The sequence below is a fragment of the Carcharhinus amblyrhynchos genome, chromosome 1 (genome assembly GCF_965287045.1).
Source record: "Carcharhinus amblyrhynchos chromosome 1, sCarAmb.v2.hapA, whole genome shotgun sequence".
NCBI lineage: Eukaryota > Metazoa > Chordata > Chondrichthyes > Carcharhiniformes > Carcharhinidae > Carcharhinus > Carcharhinus amblyrhynchos.
In genome coordinates this window covers 24,026,683-24,045,602 of record NC_137324.1, presented here as the reverse complement: position 1 = coordinate 24,045,602, position 18,920 = coordinate 24,026,683, and the positions used below count along the sequence as shown (strand labels likewise).

At 44.5% G+C, this 18,920-nt stretch overlaps 1 protein-coding gene across 1 annotated transcript in view; it reads right to left on the bottom strand.

Annotated features, from left to right (window-relative positions):
* st3gal5 (ST3 beta-galactoside alpha-2,3-sialyltransferase 5) overlaps nt 1-17,638 on the bottom strand; it is an 89,983-nt gene extending 72,345 nt beyond the window's left edge. Inside the window, exon 1 of the mRNA XM_080198868.1 lies at nt 17,321-17,638. The gene's annotated coding sequence lies outside the window, so the exon portion shown is untranslated. The remainder of the gene's footprint in view (nt 1-17,320) is intronic.
* Between the last annotated feature and the right edge of the window lie 1,282 nt (nt 17,639-18,920).

The window sequence follows — 18,920 nt, the reverse complement described above, 5'->3', positions numbered from 1 at the left end:
GACACGACTTCCCTTTAATGAAACCGTGCTGCGTCTGCTCTATCAAGCAATTCCCTTCAAGATGCCTCGCAATTTCCTCCTTAATGACAGATTCTAACATTTTACCTACCACAGATGTTAAACTAACGTCTCCTACATTCCAAGGAATAAAGCCCTAGTATGGCTAACCATTCCCTATAACTCAGGCCCACTAGTCCTGACAACATCCTCATAAATCTTCTTTGCATTCTTTCCTGTAATAGTGCTGACCGCTGAAGATTTCTATTTCCAGCTCTTTTCGGGGAGTCAGTTAGCTCAGTTGGCTCAATGATTGATTTGTGATGCATAGCGACGCCAACAGAGCAGGTTCAATTCTCTTACTAGCCCCAAATTCTCAACTTTGCCCCTCACCTGCAATATGGCAACCCTCAGGTTAAAACACCACCAGTTAGCTCTTTCCCTCCAAGGACAGATAGCGTATGGCCATCTGGGACCATAGCAACTTACGTTGATAAAGGAAAGGGTCATGTCCCAGTTCTCACAGGCTGTAACATTTCCTCCTAAAAAGGAGAATTCTCAAACAATCCTCTTGAAATACTCTATTGCACACCTTTTGAAAAAAAAACACATTGCAATTATCCCATGTTTCGAAAGGAAGAGAAAATAGCATGAATAAAAAATGAGGACTAAAAACTAAACATTAAGTCACAAAATATTCTGGAAGGATAGAAAATGGATTAAAAAAAAAAGCATGAGCACTGTCCAAGATGGCACGACAACAATAGATTTTTAGAATTATAGTATGGATGGTGCAAAATGCAAAAGCAGAATATATTTAAGGACAGGCCATTCAGTCCATTGAGTCTTTGATTTGCTTTATTATCACATGTATTGGGATATAGGGAAAAGTATTGTTTCTTGCATGTTGTACAGACAAAGCATATCATTCATAGAGAAAGAAGGGAGAGAGTGTAGAATGTAGAGTTAGTTATAGCTAGGGTGTAGAGAAAAATCAACTTAATGCAAGGTAGGTCCATTCAAAAATCTGATGGCAGCAGGGAAGAAACTGTTCTTGAATCAGTTTCAGAGTGACCTCAGACTTTTGTATCTTTTTCCCAACAGAAGAAGGTGGAAGAGTATACGTCCAGGGTACACGAGGTCCTTAATTATGCTGGCTGTGTTTCCGAGTCAGTGGGAAATGCAGACAGGGTCAATGGATGGGCAGCTGGTTTGCATGATGGACTGGATTTCATTCACATCCCTTTGTAGCTTCTTGTGATTTTGGACAGAGCAGGAGCCATACCAAGCTATGATACCAGAAAGAATGCTTTCTCTGGTGCTTCTGCAGAAGTTGGAGAGAGTGGTAGTGGATGTGCAAAATTTCCTTAGCCTCCTGAGAAAATAGAGGTGTTGATGTGCTTCAACTACAGCGCGGCATGGGAGGACCAGGACAGGTTGTTGGTGATTTGGACATTTAGAAAGCTGAAGCTCTCAACCATTTCCATTTCATCCCTGTTGGTGTAGACAGGGGGCACGTTCTCCACTATGCTTCCTGAAGTCGATGACAATTTCCTTTGTTTTGTTGACATTGAGGGAAAGATTATAGTTGTTGCACCAGTTCATCAGAATCTGTGTCTCTTTCCTGTACTTTATTAAAAGGTTGAACTCCTCTCCTGAGATAAAGTGTTTTGACCACAGTAGATGTTAATTGCTGAGCAAACCAAATCTCAAAGGGAAGCTTGGCTTATAGACCATATTCTCTTTTTTTGTGTTGTAAAAATGAGAAGGTAAACATACTAATCTCAGCAGCAAGTCCAGCAACATTTTAAGGATTTTAAGACGTCCCAAGGCAAAATTGCTGTCACTTTAATAAAAGTACATCACATTACCTTTCAATTTTCTTTCACAACAGAAACTAAGAAACTTCAGGACAAGATGCTTGTTTGCATCCAGAGACTTTTCTGGCTTCTCTGGATGGCAGATTCAAACTTTAACTTACCCCAGCCCAGATTTGTTTCCAGGAGGTTTTCCCCACACAGCCAATCAGCTCAATACCTTTCCTGAAATATTTCTGTCCCTTCATCTTTGATTCCATTGTTCTCAGCACTTGTTTGAACTTGATTTTTTCTAAAAATACAATTCATATCTTTCCTATCGCCCCTACTTTTGGGATCAAATAAATTTAATAACCTTTTTGCTTACTCAGGAAACCCTTGCAAGCTATAAAAGCATTTTACTCCTTTTGAAGCTTAACAACTGAAAAAAATAAAGTCCCTCTCTATTTCCTATACATATTTCTATACTTCTCTTGTAAAATCACTTGACAGGAGCTTAAATCACAAATACGTGCACTGAGTATCTATGGTCCTTTCATCCCTCAGCTCTTCCAGACAAATTGAGCCCATTAACCTTTCCCTGGTATAACTATTTGCACACATACATGCACCCTTCCTTACAGACTAGCACAACATTCCTCAAAAATAATTTAAAAACTAAGCATATTGCAATATATTTTGAACAGGAGTACGTACACAAATTTTTGAAGGCGACAGGACAACTTAAGAGGTCTGGAGTTGTGTCTCTAATTCTGGGGTAACACAAAAGGGGCATCAAGGACTTGGAGAGGTGACAGAGATTTATTAGAATGGTACCAAGGGATTTTGTTACATGATGAAGTTGGAAAAAGCTGAGTTTGCTTTCCTTAAATCAAAAAGGGTCAAGTGAAGTTTTAATAAAAAGTTTCAAAATATTGAATAGTTTGTTAGAATATCTAGGGAGAAACTTTTCAATGGCAGGGTGAGGGGGGAAAAAAGAACAAATTGAAGGTGATTAACAAATACAAAAACAGAGGAGGCATAATATAGGTAAAACGGTGGCACAATGGTTACCGCACAGTGGATTTAATTTCAACCTTGGGTCACTGTGCGGAATCTGCATGTGTTCCCCATTTCTGTGTGGGTTTCCTTCAGATGCTCCGGTTTCCTCCCACAGTCCAAAGATGTGCGATATATAGGTTAGGAGAATTAGTGGGGCAAATACATGGGGTTACATGGTAAGCCCAGGTATGAATCAGTGCAGACTTGATGGGCCAATTGGTCTCTGCACTGTAAAAATTTTATAAACAAGTCACTTTTCTTATCAAAATATGTCACTTCATACCTTTGCCATATTTATGTTTTTTTTTTAAATTCGTTAGTCGGACATGGGCGTCACTGGCTGGCCAGCATTTATTGCCCATCCCTAACTGTCCTGAGAAGATGGTGGTGAGCTGCCTTCTTGAATTGCTACAGTCCATGTTCTTTGGGTTGACCCACGATGCCATCAGCAACTGCGAAGGAACAGCAACATATTTCTAAGTCAGGATACTGAGTGGCTTGAAGGGGAACTTGCAGATGGTGGTGTTCCCATGCATCTATCGCTTTTGTCCTTCTAGATGGAAATGGTCATGGGTGTGGACAGTGTTGTCTTAGATCTTTGGTGAATTGCTGCAGTGCATCTTGTAGACAGTACACAACGCTGGTACTGAGCATCAGTGGTGAAGGGAGTGAATGTTGCAGGTCTAGTGCCAATCAAGCAGGGTGCTTTGTCCTCCTGGATGATGTCAAGCTTCTGGAGTGTTGTTGGAGCTGCATCCATCCAGCAAGTGAGCAGTATTCCATCGCATTCCTGACTTGTGCCTTGTAGATAGTTGGATGCTTTGGGGAGTCACAAAGTGAATTGTTCGCAGCAGTATTCCTAGCCTCTGACCTGCTCTTGTAGCCACTATGTTTACATGGCAAGTCCAGTAGAGTTTCAGGTCAATGACAACCCCAATGATGTTGACAATGGGGGATTCAGTGATGGCAACCCACTGAATGTCAAGGGGCGGTGGTTAGAGTGTCTCTTATTGGTGATGGGGAGGGGTGGCATGGTGGCTAGTACTGCTGCCTCACGGCACCAGGGACCTGGTTCAATTCAGGCCTTGGGTAACTATGTGGAGTTTGCACATTCTCCCCATGTCTGCGTGGGTTTCCTCTGCTGGTCCAGTTTCCTCCCACACTCCAAAGATGGGCAGGTTAGTGGATTGGCCAAGCTAAATTATATTGATAAGGACATATATGCATTGGAGGCAATTCAGAGGTTTACTAGATTGATACCTAAAATAAGCAGGCTGTCTTATGAAAAAAGGTTGAACAGGCTGGGCTTGTTTCCACTGGAACTAGTAAGTCAAGGGTGACATGATTAAAAGATACAAGATCCTGAATGGTCCAGACAAGGTGGAAGTGGAAAGATGGTTTCCTCTTGTGGGTGGGTCCAGAACTGGAGGCCACCATTTAAAATGGCTTATGCAACTTTAGAACTCTCTAACCTCAGAAGGTGGTAGAAGCAGAGTCATTGGATATTTTTAAGGCAGCGGCAGAAAGGGGATCGGATGTAATAAGTCCTGCCTACTGCCTCCACAAGATTCTCTCTCTCAGTCCCAGTGGGCTCCTCTCTTATAAATATAAATAGATACATTTAATGACTCAGTCAATAATCTATTTGTATGTTCTCTTTGTCTCCTATTTCCTCCTGTAGACTCAGTTGTATTTTCTGTATTCTGCTTAATTTTTTCCGTTGAAGAGAATAATATGGTCAACTGTGTCAAAGGCAGCAGATAGGTCAAGAAGGAGAACAGTCTAGCTTTGCCAGTCACATAGGATGTAATGTGTGACTTCAGGAAGAGCAGGTCTGGTACTGCAGCAAGACGCAAACCTGATTGGAGGGATTCAAACATGGAGTTCCAGAAAATTGCACAGATTTAGGACCAGTAATACATTCAATGCTTTGGCCAGGATAGGCAGATTGGAGGTGGATTACAAGGATGGGGATGCCAATGGTTGGGAGTTTTTTGGAGCAGCGATAATGGCAGATTTAAAGGGGAGGGGTCGTACTTGAAGTGAGAGAACTGTTAATAATATCATCTAATGGGAAAATTGGATGGTTTAGCAGAAATATGATTGAGGAAGTAAACGAGATTTCTGGACAAAATGAACATGAACAGAAGGCAGAGAAACACAGAGGTTCAGGGCAGCGGAGGTTTGGCTTAGTGGGCTCAAAGAAGGAGGTACAATCTTAAACATTACAACAGTAAAATCCATAAGCTGCTTGCACCTGTTTTTGGAATTGAAGGTGGAAGACTAAAGTTGGGGATATGGATGTTGGTTCAGCAAATTACTAGTTGTAGAAATGCTATGGCCAAGTACTTCACAATTGGGAAGGTGAAAATGTAGCTACAAATAAATTGTAGTAATATTTTCCAGGACATACACAGTCTGATTGAGATACTGATCAACAGAAGAAAAGAAACGCTCAGAGATGGCCACATCAAGTAGTACTATGAGATAGCATTCCATCTCACATGGGTCAGAAGGTTGTGGGTTCCATTTCCACTTCATATAATTCAGGTTGATGCTCCAAGTTTTAATCATAAAAGCACCACTGGAGGCACTAACTTTTGCCAGCACCACTGGCCCTCTCAGTCAGATGATTTCTTTTGAAGAGTAGAGGAATTTCTAATAAATCCTTCCCTCCAAACCACCCCCATTCAGTTTCCTGGTCAGTACTGTTTTGGGATACAGTGAAAAGTATTGTTCATAGAGTACATAGGGGAGAAGAAAAGGAGAGGTTACAGAATATAATGTTGCAGCTACCAATAAGGTGAAGAGAAAGAAAGATCAGCTGGATATCTAAGGAAATAAAGGAGGCTATCAAATTGAAAGAAAATATATACAAAATGGCAAAGATTAATGGGAACTTAGAGGATTGGGAAATCTGTAAAGGTCAGCAGAAAGCCACGAAAAAAGTTATAAAGAAAAGCAAGATGGATGAGAGTAAACTAGCTCAGAATATAAAAACAGATAGCAAAGGGTTTCTACAAATATATAAAACAAAAAAAAAGTGGCTAAAGTAAACATTGGTCCTTTAGAGGATGAGAAGGGGGATATGATAACTCAAATGAGAAAATGGCTGAGGCATTAAGCAGGTATTTAGTGTCAGTCTTCACAGTGGAAGACACAAATAACATGCCAAAAATTGATGATAGGAAGGCTATGGCAGCTGAGGACCTAGAAACTATTATCACGAAAGAGATATTGTTGGGCAAGTTAATGGGGCTAAAGGTAGACAAGTCTCCTGGTCCTGATGGAATGCATCCCAGAGTACTAAAAGAGAAGGTGGGAGAAATAGCAAATGCACTAGTGGTAATTTGCCAAAATTTGCTGGACTCTGGGATGGTTCCCGCAGATTGGAACACAGCAAATGTGACACCACTGTTTAAAAACGGAGATAGATAAAAGGCAGGTAACTATGGCTTAACTTCTGTAGTAGGGAAAATACTTCAATCTATCAAGGAAGAAATAGCAAGACATCTGGATATAAAATTGTCCCAATGGTAAGACGCATCATGGGTTCATAAAGGGCAGGTCATGTTTGACTAATTTGCTGGAATTGTTTGAGAACATTACATGTGCAGTGGACAATGGAGAACCTGTGGATGTGGTGTATCTGGATTTCTAGAAGGCATTTGACAAGGTGCGGCACCAAAGACTGCTACACAAAATAAAAGGTGCACAGTGTTACGGGTAATGTATTAGCATGGATCTTATCTCAATCAATGAATGAATCATTCAGGAGTTAGTTACTGCAACAGTAAGAAATAATCACGTTGGCTATTGATGTCTAAGATAAAGTTGTTATAGACAATGTATTAGCATGGATAGAGGATTGGTTAACTAACAGAAAGCAAAAAGTGGGCGTGTGCCTCAGGGATCAGTATTGGGACCACAATTGTTTATGACTTACATGAATGATTTGGAGTTGGGGACCAAGTGTAGTGTATCAAAATTCGTAGATGACAGTTAAATGGGTGGAAGAGCAAAGTGTGCAGAGGACGCTGAAAGTCTGCAAAGGGATATAGTTCTTATGTTCTTAACATATGATAGGACCATTCAAAAGTCTGATGGCTGATGCATTCAAACTTCCTAAAGTCATAAATAAAATGCACAATATAAAAAGTAAATCTTTAACAATTATGTTGAGCTGTTTTGCAATCCTGGACAAAAGTCAAAATCCAGCTGATAAAAAAGTGACACATTTATATTAACATAGAACACTACAACACAAACAGGCTCTTTGGCCCACAAGTTGCGCCGATCATATCCCTACCTACCAGGCCTATCTATAACCCTCAATCCCATTAAATCCCATCTACTCATCCAGAAGTCTCTTAAAAGACCCCAACGAGTTTGCCTCCACCACCACCGACGGCAGCCGATTCCACTCACTCACCACCCTCTGAGTGAAAAACTTACCCCTGACATCTCCTCTGTTAACAGCAATAATTAGTCAGTTAATATACTTTCACGATTCTTCATACTTAAACAGGTATGAAAATACAGGTATTGTTAAAAAGCATTAAAGCACCTCTGAATATTTTAGTGCTACTTACAGTTTAGGCCTGGCAGCAAGCCTTCTATCAACAGCATTCAATGTGCTGTGTTGATACTATTAGAGCAACTTTGAGAAAATAAATTACAAGTGCATTTTACTGTCAGGTGGAGAGAGACAAGTTTTTTTTGGAATAACAAAACTCCCACACCACACCTTCTCATCCATTTGATATTTATGGTCATCTTGCAAAAAGTGAAAACGATGATTTGAGAAGGATGAGCAAATTACATCATACTATGACAGCAAGTTGAAAAATGTCTATTCTGGTGACATAAATTAAATGCTTTTTCAACGAACACTGTACATTGTCCAATGTTTATCCATGAATAAGCAAATCAAAATTAATCCTAGCTGTATTTTCTGTAAAGTTGAATTTTGACTATATAGGTACGCAATTTTCTTAGGATGCCAAAGACATGAAAATATGCTCTCTAAATAATTTGATATCTTATGGGCTGTTTTGGCACATTTAACTTTTGAAAAAGGGATATTTTACTGAAACAAAAGACACTGACTTAAAATGTCTGCCACTTGTATCTGTGTGGCAACATTCCGTTTCATTGAGATGTAGGGTGTATGGAAGGGAAGAGGACTTCCTGGAGATGTGAAAAACTTCCTATCTTCTCAATCAATGAGTCATTCAGGAGATAGTTACTGGAACAGTAAAAAAAAAATCATCTTGGCTATCAAAGTCTATGAAAAAAGTGTTACAGGTAATGTATGAGCATGGATACATTGGGCGTGTATGGGGTGTCAAGGAGGGGTTGTATCTCTGGTGGGGGAACATGTCGCGTCCTTTCAGAGCGGTTTGTCCACCCTTTGTCCCCACTTGGCACTCAGCTCTCACCTGTGGCTCCCTGCAGCTGTTTGCATGCGACAGCAGCCACGCCCTGGGCAACAGCTTTTGACAAGCCAGCTAAACCAGGTGAGGGTAGCCGACGGGTCTCAGCCCTTGGGGAGATAGGGAGATATCTATCCCAGCATGTGAAGACAGACTCCGGTGGATTGAGCAGACGAGACCAGTGGAAGGTCCAACGGTTGAGAAGGCGGTCTCTGCGAGCGTCGTGCAATGCGAAGAGCAGGACAAGATACAGAAGACATCCTGATCATCCACTGCGCCTAGTTCCATCTCCAGCCATCTTGACTCGTCTTGCCACTGGATCCAGATGGGAATTGGGAAGAGAGAGTGAGGCTGATGCTGCGCAATTCTCCCTCACTTTAAATTCAAATCAAGCGCTCGTCTCAACACCATCATCATCAGCACCATCGTCCCGTTCAACCTTTGAAGTCCTGTGGCAATGGGCGAGTGGCACAGCAGCAAGTGCAGATACACTGGGGGCTGTAGTCACGGACCTGCACACAGGCAGCTCAGGTCTAATGGTCATTTTCCACTGACCATAGCGGCAGTGAAACTCAGTGTCTACCTGGGCAACTGAGCAGTCCTCTTCAGGAATACACCACTCATCTCCGTATAATGAGGAAGGGGCTAGAAAAAGTGCCCTAAACATTGCTTGCTTCACTACACCCTGGCCAGTTTACCGTGGCTGGCAGGGATCCCATCTTGCCAAACAAACAAAATAAAACACAAGGTGACACCGTTCACCATTGGCACTTGGAACGTGTGCACGCTTTTGGACAACCCTACAGCGGACAGACCAGAGAGAAGAACAGCCTTAGCTGCCAGGGAGCTTGCAAGATACAACACTGACATTGCAGCCCTGAGTGAAACTCATCTTGCCAACGTAGGTCAGTTGACTGAAACTGGAGGTGGATACACATTTTTCTGGAGTGGTCATGGCAGCGATGAGCATTGTGATGCTGGAGTTGGATTCGCCATCAGGAGTCACCTTGTTCGGAAACTTGATAGTCTACCCAAGGGTGTGGACAACCAGCTTACGACATTACTGCTTCCGCTACAGAACAGAAGTCAAACCACCCTGATCAGCGCCTGTGCCCCCACAATGAACAACCTGGACGAGATGAAAGACAAGTTCTACGAAGAACTAGACGCCCTACTATCAGTGAGCAACACTGACAAACTGATCTTGCTTGGCGATTTCAATACAAGAGTAGAGTGTGACTCTGCAATCTGGCAGGGAGTCATTGAGAAGTGTGGAGTGGGCAAGCGTAACAGCAACGGCCTCCTCTTAATGAAGACCTGTGCAGCACAAACCTCCTCATCACCAACACAACCTTCCATCTACCTACCCATAACAAGACGTCCTGAATGCATCCCCGCTCTAAGCACTGGCATCTTATCGACTATGTCATTGTCAGGAGAAAAGACAGGCAGTGTTAGAGTGACCAAGACCATGCGTGGTGCTGACTGCTGGACAGATTACAGGCTCATTGTCTCCAAAATGAGGCTCCATATCAGACCCAAGAGGCAACTGCAAGGAAGCAAGGTTATGAAAAGAATCAAATGCGGCCAAGCTAAAGAACCCCAGCATAGCTTCAGCACTGGCTGAAGACTTAGAAATCAAGCCTGCTGACCTACATCTTGCAGGCAGCACTGAGGACGACTGGGAACGTTTCAGGGTTGCTGTCCATTCATCTGCACTGAAGATGCTCAGGCCCTCTACCCACAAGCAGCATGACTGGTTCAATGAGAATGATGAGGAGATACAGGCTCTACTTGTTGAAAAGCAACGTCTTCATTGGGCCTGTCAGAACGACCCATCATCAGCTGCCAAGAGAAATGAACATAAGAACATAAGAACATAAGAAATAGGAGCAGGAGTAGGCCATCTAGCCCTTCGAGCCTGCCCCGCCATTCAATAAGATCATGGCTGATCTGTCGTGGCTCAGTTCCACTTTCCCGCCCTCTCCCCATAACCCTTAATCCCCTCTCTTATCAAGAACCCATCAACCCGCTTCTTAAAAATATTTAGCGAGGCAGCCTCCACCACTTCAACGGGCAGAGAATTCCAGAGATTCACCACCCTTTGAGTGAAGAAGTTCCTCCTCAACTCCGTTCTAAACTGAGGCTGTGCCCCCTAGTCCTACTGTCTTTTTTGAGCGGGAAGAGTCTCTCCACCTCTATCCTATCCATCCCATTCATCATCTTATACGTCTCAATGAGATCTCCCCTCATTCTTCTAAACTCTAACGAGTACAAGCCTAGTTTATTCAGCCTCTCCTCATAGCTCAATCCCCTCAACTCCGGTATCAGCCTAGTAAACCTCCTCTGCACTCCCTCCAGGGCCAAAATATCCTTGCGCAGGTGCGGCGCCCAAAACTGCACACAGTACTCCAGCTGCGGCCTCACCAATGCCCTATACAGCTGCAGCAAGACCTCCCTACTTTTATATTCAATCCCCCTCGCTATGAAGGCCAGCATCCCATTCGCCTTCCTGACCACCTGCTGCACCTGCAAGCTGGGTTTTTGCGACTCATGCACAAGGACCCCGAGGTCCCTCTGCACCGTCGCCTGCTGCAGTTTTTCGCCACGTAAGTAATAGTCCTTCCTACCATTCTTCCTACCAAAGTGGACCACCTCACACTTGCCAACATTAAATTCCATTTGCCATTTCCTGGCCCATTCGCCCAGCCTATCTAGATCCTTCTGCAGACTCTCCACACCCTCCGCACAATTTGCCTTTCCCCCAATCTTGGTGTCATCAGCAAATGCTTTCACCAGTGCTCGCAGGACAGTCCAGAATAAACTGCGTAAAATGCAGGATGCCTAGCTGAGCGCCACAGCAGATGAAATAGAGGTTTGTTGACAGAAATGACTTGAAACGATTCTACGAAGCCCTCAACACTCTCTACGGACCTCAATCTCTCGGGTGCTCCCCCCTGCCAAGTACAGATGGTACAACTCATTACAGAGAGGGCTCAGATTCTGCAGAGATAGGCTGAACACTTTGAAGCCGTCCTCAACCAACCGTCATCTATAAACAATAAGGCAATAGACAGGATTCCCTAGGTCGATTTCAACAGTGCCATGGATGGACCCACTGGTAGTAGCCGAAGTCATGAAAGCTGTCAGCCAGCTGTCCAGTGGCAAAGCCCCAGGGGCATATGCCATACCCGCAGAAATTTACAAAGCTGCTGGTCCTGCACTTATCGAGAAGCTCATCAAATTGTTCCAGTCCTTTTGGAAGCAAGGATCCATTCCTCAGGAACTTAGAGATGCTTCCAATATATACCTCTACAAGAGGAAGGGCAAACAGCAAGTATGCAACAACCACCGAGGAATTCGCTGCTCTCCATCACAGGTGGGCAGGTCATGTCATCCATATGCCAGACTAGCACATACCCAAGCAGCTCCTTTTTGGGGAACTCTGCTGGAAGACACTCGCATGGAGGGCAGAAGAAACGTTATAAAGACACACTCAAGGCCTCCCTGAAGTCGCCTGACATAGACGCAACCACTTAGGAATTCTGGCACAAAACCGCCCTACCTGGAGCTGCCTCATCCACAAGGGCTGTCAAGCTTACGAAGCAAGGGCATTGCTGAAGCACAACTTAAACATAAGCTGCGCAAGTCCACAGCCACCAGCGCAACAACTACAGTGTCTACACAAGTATGTCCAATATGCACCAGGACATTCCGTGTCCGATTTGGCCTGATCAGTCATCTTCGGACACACCGCAACCAGCCTCAAAATGACTAATGGTGTCGTGGTCCTCACTGACGACGATGGATGAACAACAACTGGAACAGTAAAAAAAATCACCTTGGCTATCAATCTCTAAGATAAAGGTTAGCACACATGAGCTGATCAACTTCTTTTTAAGATATACAACAGTCATGGAGCGATCATGTGATACAAGCTTGTACGTAGTTACTTGAATTTGGGATTTGCAGAGCCATACTAGCTGCTGGAATGAACAACTGTCTTGCTCTCTCTCCCTTTCTCTACATCTAAACTTTGAATCCTGTTTTGCCAAGTTAGAAGTGTGCATACATTCCTATAGCAGAAATAAACCACTGAAATCCATTGGATTTCAACAACTTTCCAGGTGAGGGCAGCAGAGTGGCAGAGCTGATTGGCTGTTGCAGGTAAGTTTTGCATAGGCGCAGTCATTTCTACCAGAACGTGATCTGTTGACTAGCTGTTGTAAAAGGGACAGTTAAACCCCAAACACTACGTCAATGTTTCTCTCCCTACCTCCTTCTCTAACCAAAAAAAAAGACGTTGGGAGGGCCAGAAGTAAGGGAAATGTTAGCTGAGATTCTTTTATCCTTTTACCTATATCAGGGCAATATGACAGCTAGGGTAGTGGTATGCTCCTCCTGCTAGATGTGGGAAATTAGGGAACAATCTAGTTCTCCCTAACAACTTTGTCTGCAGGAAGTGTGTCCAGCTGCAGCTCCTCACAGATCGGTTTGTTCGGTTGAGTGGCAGGTGGATGCACTGCGGAGCATACAGGAGGCAGAGAGTATGATAGACACTAGCTACAGAAAGGTTGACACGCCACAGGTTCAGACAGGTAGATGGGTGACCACCAGGAGAGGCAGACAGGTAGTGCAGGAGTCTCCTGTGGCTATTCCCCTTTCAAACAGGTATACCGTTTTGGATACTGTTGAGTAGGATAGCCTGTCAGGGGAAGATACCAGCAGCAGCCAGGCTGTGGCACATCTGGTTCTGCTGCAAAGCAAGGTCAGGCAAAGAGCAAGTAAAGCAACAGTAATAAGGGACTCACTAGCTAGGGGCATAGACGGGCGTTTCTGTGGCTGCAATCGAGACTTCAGGATGGTGATTTGCTTCCCTGGTGCCAGGATCAAAGGCATCTCTGAATAGTTGCAGGGCAGCAGGACTAGGTAGAAAAATGGTAAAAGTAGGGAACCCTGGATAACTCGGGATATTGAGGCCCTGGTCTAGAAGAAAATGGAGGCACATGACATGCATACGCAGCTGGGATCAAGTATAGGGGGTATAGGAGTAGAGTTAAGAGACAAATCAGGAGGACAAAAAGGGATATGATTGTTTTGGTAAGGGCATGGAATGCCCTGCCTGCAGCAGTTGTGGACTCGCCAACTTTCAGGGCATTCAAATGGTCAGTGGGTAGGCATATGGATAACATTGGTTCCACTGGTCGGCGCAACATCGAAGGCCGAAGGGCCTGTACAGCACTGTAATGTTCAATGTTCTATATTCACATCTGGAAGAGAATAGGCTTATTAGCGATAGGCAACATGGCTTTGAGAAGGGTAGGTTACATCTCACAAAGTTGACTGAGTTCTTTGAGAAAGTGACAAGAAAAATTGCCCAGGGCAGAGCAGGGCAGTGGATGTTGTACACATGAATTTTAGCAAAGTCTTCAGTAAGGTGCCTCATGGCAAGCTGATACAGAAATTAAAGTCATATGGGATCCGAGGTCAGTGATAAGATGGACACAAAACTGCCTTGGGCATAATAAATTTGATCTGATTAAATGTACAGATGATACAAAAATTGGGGGAGTCAGGGACAACGAGGAGGATTGTCAAGAGGATACAGCAGGATATAAATCGGTTGGAGACCTGGGCCAAATGATGGAATTTAACCCAGACAAATGAGGCGATGTGATTTGGAAGGTCCACTGCAGAAGGATAGTATACAGTAAATGGTAGAGCCCTCAAAGATGAGCACTCAGAGGGATCTAGGTGTGCAGATAGATCCACAGTTCCCTGAAGGTGATAACTAGGTGGACAAGGTGGTCAAAAGGGATATAGCATGTTGGCCTTCATCGGTAGGGGCGTTGAGTATGGGAATTGGAAAATCATGTTGCAGCTGTACACGTTTGGAGTATTGTGTACAATTCTGGTCACCACACTACCGAAAGGAAATTGATGCATTGAAAAGAGTGCAGGAGACATTTGCCAGGATGTTGCCTAGAGGATATTGTCTACGAACAAAGGTTGAAAACAATCCAAGTTTGTTCATTGGAGCATCGGAGAATGAGGGGGGATCTTGATAGAGGTTTACAAAATTATGGCAGGTTGGGATAGAGTGGATAGTCTGTGTCTTTTTTCCAGGTCAAAGGAAGGTCGATCAATTGGGGGCACAGGTTGAAAGTGAGAGGGGGAAAGCTTAAAAGAGATGCAAGGGGCAACTGTTTCACATAGAGGGTGCTGAATGCCTGGGACATGTTGCCGGAGGCAGTAGTGAAAGCAGATTCAAGTAGAAACAATGTTCATAAGAACATAAGAAATAGGAGCAGGAGTAGGCCATCTAGCCCTTCGAGCCTGCCCTGCCATTCAATAAGATCATGGCTGATCTGTCGTGGCTCAGTTCCACATTCCCGCCCTCTCCCCATAACCCTTAATCCCCTTGCCTATCAAAAACCTATCAACCCGCGTCTTAAAAATATTGAGCGAGGCAGCCTCCACCACTTCAATGGGCAGAGAATTCCAGAGATTCACCACCCTTTGAGTGAAGAAGTTCTTCCTCAACTCCGTTCTAAACCGCCCCCCCTTATCTTGAGGCTGTGCCCTCTAGTTCTACTGTCCTTTCTGAGCAGGAAGTGTCTCTCCACCTCTATCCTATCCATCCCATTCAACATCTTATACATCTCAATGAGATCTCCCCTCATTCTTCTAAACTCTAACGAGTACAAGCCCAGTCTATTCAGCCCCTCCTCATAGCTCAACCCCCTCAACTCCGGAATCAGCCTAGTAAACCTCCTCTGCACTCCCTTGCGTAAGTGCGGCGACCAAAACCGCACACAGTACTCCAGCTGCGGCCTCACCAGTGCCCTATACAGCTGCAGCAAGACCTCCCTACTTTTATATTCAATCCCCCTCGCTATGAAGGCCAGCATCCCATTCGCCTTCCTGACCACCTGCTGCACCTGCAGGCTGGGTTTTTGCAACGCATGCACAAGGACCCCAAGGTCCCTCTGCACCGTCGCATGCTGCAGTTTTTCTCCACGTAAGTAATAGTCCTTCCTACCAAAGTGGACAACCTCACATTTGCCAACATTAAATTCCATTTGCCAGTTCCTGGCCCATTCGCCCAGCCTATCCAGATCCTTCTGCAGACTCTCCACACCCTCCGCACAATTTGCCGTTCCCCCAATCTTGGTGTCATCAGCAAATTTTGACACCATACACTTGGTTCCCTCCTCCAGATCATCTATATAAATGGTCAATAGCTGAGGCCCCAGCACCGACCCCTGGGGCACTCCACTAGTCACCAGCCTCCAATCCGAATAGCACCCATTGACCCCCATTCTCTGCCTCCTATTTGACAGCCAATCCTCTATCCACGCTAACACCCTACCCCCAACTCCATGCCCCCTGACCTTCTGTAATAACCTCATGAGGCACCTTGTCAAACGCCTTCTGAAAATCAAGAAACACCACATCCACCGGCTCTCCTCCATCCACCGCCCTAGACACATCCTCATAGAACTCCAATAAATTCGTCAGACACGACTTCCCCTTAATAAAACTGTGCTGTGTCTGCTCTACCAAACAATTCTCAAGATGCCTCGCTATTTTCTCCTTGATCACGGATTCTAACATTTTTCCTACAACAGACGTTCAAGAGGCATGTGGCTAGATACATGAACAGGCAGAGAATAGAGGATGATGGATCAATGGAGGCATGAAAATATTAGAGGGGTATCTGTGTCAGCACAGATTTGGCGGGCCAAAGGGCCTGTTCCTGTGCTGTAGTGTTCTTTGAACCATGGTTAGATAATATTATTTTCAGAGGATCAATGCAGACTCAGGCAGAATAGCCTTCTACACTCTAGGGATTCTACGGATCACCATAAATGGAGGCAGCTTTAACTTTGTTTGTAGCCCTATAATGCAACAACAGCCCCGAGAGATTGCTTTCCTTCCTTTGGCAGAGATAGTGAGCTACATTAGTGCAACATCCTCCGTCCTTGATCAACACCAGTATGCACAGATTTCACAAGTTTTCAACCTACAGGTCTCTATCTAACGTTTGTATTTCACATTGAAATTTCACCAAACTCATGCACAATGCCAGCTGTAAGAGGGGAAAGGCAGATCCTCAACGAGAATTACAAAGCACTGGGTGAAACAGCACCCATAACAATTTATCATTGTTAGTGATAAAATACTTGCATTGCAATCTTACCAACAATATGTCAATTTAAAACGTGAAGCATTTGTGCTAATGTGCTTCGATACTATCTTGCCTTGGAAACACAAAAAAAAATGCAACAACAACGTATTTTAAAAAGATCAGTTCAGTAGGCACTCAAGGACAAGTCAATTAAGACTGTCAATCGAAAGGTTCGTTTACCATGCCATGATTTGGTATTGATATTTCTTGTTACTTTGCAGACGAGATTGTACATTCGTAAGCATTAACACACACATATTCCAGTCCCCACTGCTTGGTAACACACAGATTTCTACCAAGTACTAGGGTTGAATTAAAAGCCTTCGGGGTTTTCCCCAAAGCAAATTTTGAACAACATTGCTGCAAAGCCATGACCAGCCAGCCAGTATGTCGGGCGGCGATACAAGAAGTGAACCGTCAATTCTAATCATTCATTTTTTTGTAGCAGAAGACAAAACGGGAAGAATCAAAGAAAAACGTACTGAGCCGATGGTGCTGTCGGTTGCAAATAAAAAAGCAACAAACCTCGGGACCAAAAATAAATCCTCTCCTTTGCAATTGGAAACGGCGAGGATGTTCCACGCAGCAATTTTTCTCCTAATTGTGGACGAATGATAAGATTCGCTTTGGGTTAAAACGCACGATTATCCACAGCTTTTTTTTTCCCAATCGTGCTTCGGGGTCAAGTCTGCTGCTTTTATTGGGATCGGATGAAAACGAACAAGCAACTGAATTGCGTGATAAATTCGTTCTCGCCTAATTGGAAAGGGGAGATTGGAAAGGGTCAACTAAAAAAAACCCTTTCATTGTAAATCTTCCTCCCCCCCTTCCCTCTTTACCTGCTGTTTCTGCTCCCGTTGTCTCTTCATAATAGTACCCTGTCAGTCTTTTGGCCGCCCCGGCGACATTTTCCTCGCTATTCTTCATTATTTCATTGAAGCGAGGAGGAAAGGTGAGGAGGATTTCACTGCCGCTGCTCCACACGTGAATTTTTGTTTCGGCATCAGAGAAGTCCCTCGCATTAATTGTTCCTCGTTTTTTTAAAAAGAAATAAACGCTAAACCCACAAATTCATCCCTGTCCCGCAACAACGCAGCGGCACGCATGGGAGCAGGCGGGGATGTGAGGGGGTGGTTGTGGCACCTTAGGCTGTTAGAAGCGGGGAGGGGGGGGGAGGGGGCGGTGTGGAATAACCGTCGATGAGATCTGAGATGGGGGGGGCGGGGCGAGGGAAAGGCATCCTCCCAAGGGGGAGGGGGAGGGGGAGGGGGGGGGTGGCGGAGGAGAAAGAAGGGAGAATTGTGACGCTCCCGGTGATTGACATACACCCGCTCCAATAGGAGTTTGAGTCTGGCTGAGTCCGTGCGGTTGATGGACGGGGATAGTGGGGTCGGGGAAGCGGGGCGGGTCTTAAAGAGGGGCGCGTGCGGCTGGTGGCTGCGGAGCAGGTGTGTTGGTTGCATGTGTTAAGTTGTGCGTCTGGAGTCCTGGATGACTGAGTGACTTGATTTATTACCGTCACACTCTGGTACATACAGTGAAAACTATTGTTTCTTGCCTGCTATGCAGACGAAGCATACTTTGCGCAAAGAAGATGATGGCGTTGGACTGGAGTGAGCGCAGTAAGAAGTCTCATGACACCAGTTTAAAGTCTAACGCATCATAGAGGTTTACAGCATGGAAACAGTCTCTTTGGCCCAACTTGTCACTACTGCCTTTTTTGTTGAAACTCAGGATATAGATAGGTTGGAGACTTGGCTGGAGAGATGGCAGATGGAGTTTAATCCGGACAAATGTGAGGTGATGCATTTTGGAAGGTCTAATACAGATAGAAAATGGCAGAACCCTTAAGAGTATTGATAGGCAAAGGGATTTGGGTATTCAGATACATAGGTCACTGAAAGTGGCAATGCAGGTGGAGAAGGTAGTCATGAGGGCATACGGGCATGCTTGCCTTCATTGGCTGGGGCATTGAGTTTAAGAATCGGCAAATCACGTTGTAGTTTTATAGAACCTTAGTTAGGCTGCACTTGGAATATAGTGTTCAATGCTGGTCATCACATCATCAGAAGGATGTGGAGGCTTTGGGGAGGGTACAGAAAAGATTTACCAGGATGTTGCCTAATATGGAGAGCATTAGCTATGGGGAGAAGTTGGAGAAACTTGCTTTGTTCTCACTGGAGTGACAGAAGTTGAGGGGAGACCAGATAGAAGTCTACAAGATTATGAGAGGAATGGACAAAATAGATAGTCAGAAGTTTTTTTTCCCAGGGTGGAAGTGTTAATTACTATAGGGCAAAGGTTCAAAGTGTGAGGGACAAGGTTTAAAGCAGATATGAGGCAGATTTTGTTTTAGAGAAGAGTAATAGGTGTCTGGAACTAGTTGCCATGGGAGGTAGTGGAAGTGGATACAGTAGTGACTTTTAAGGGGTGTCTTGA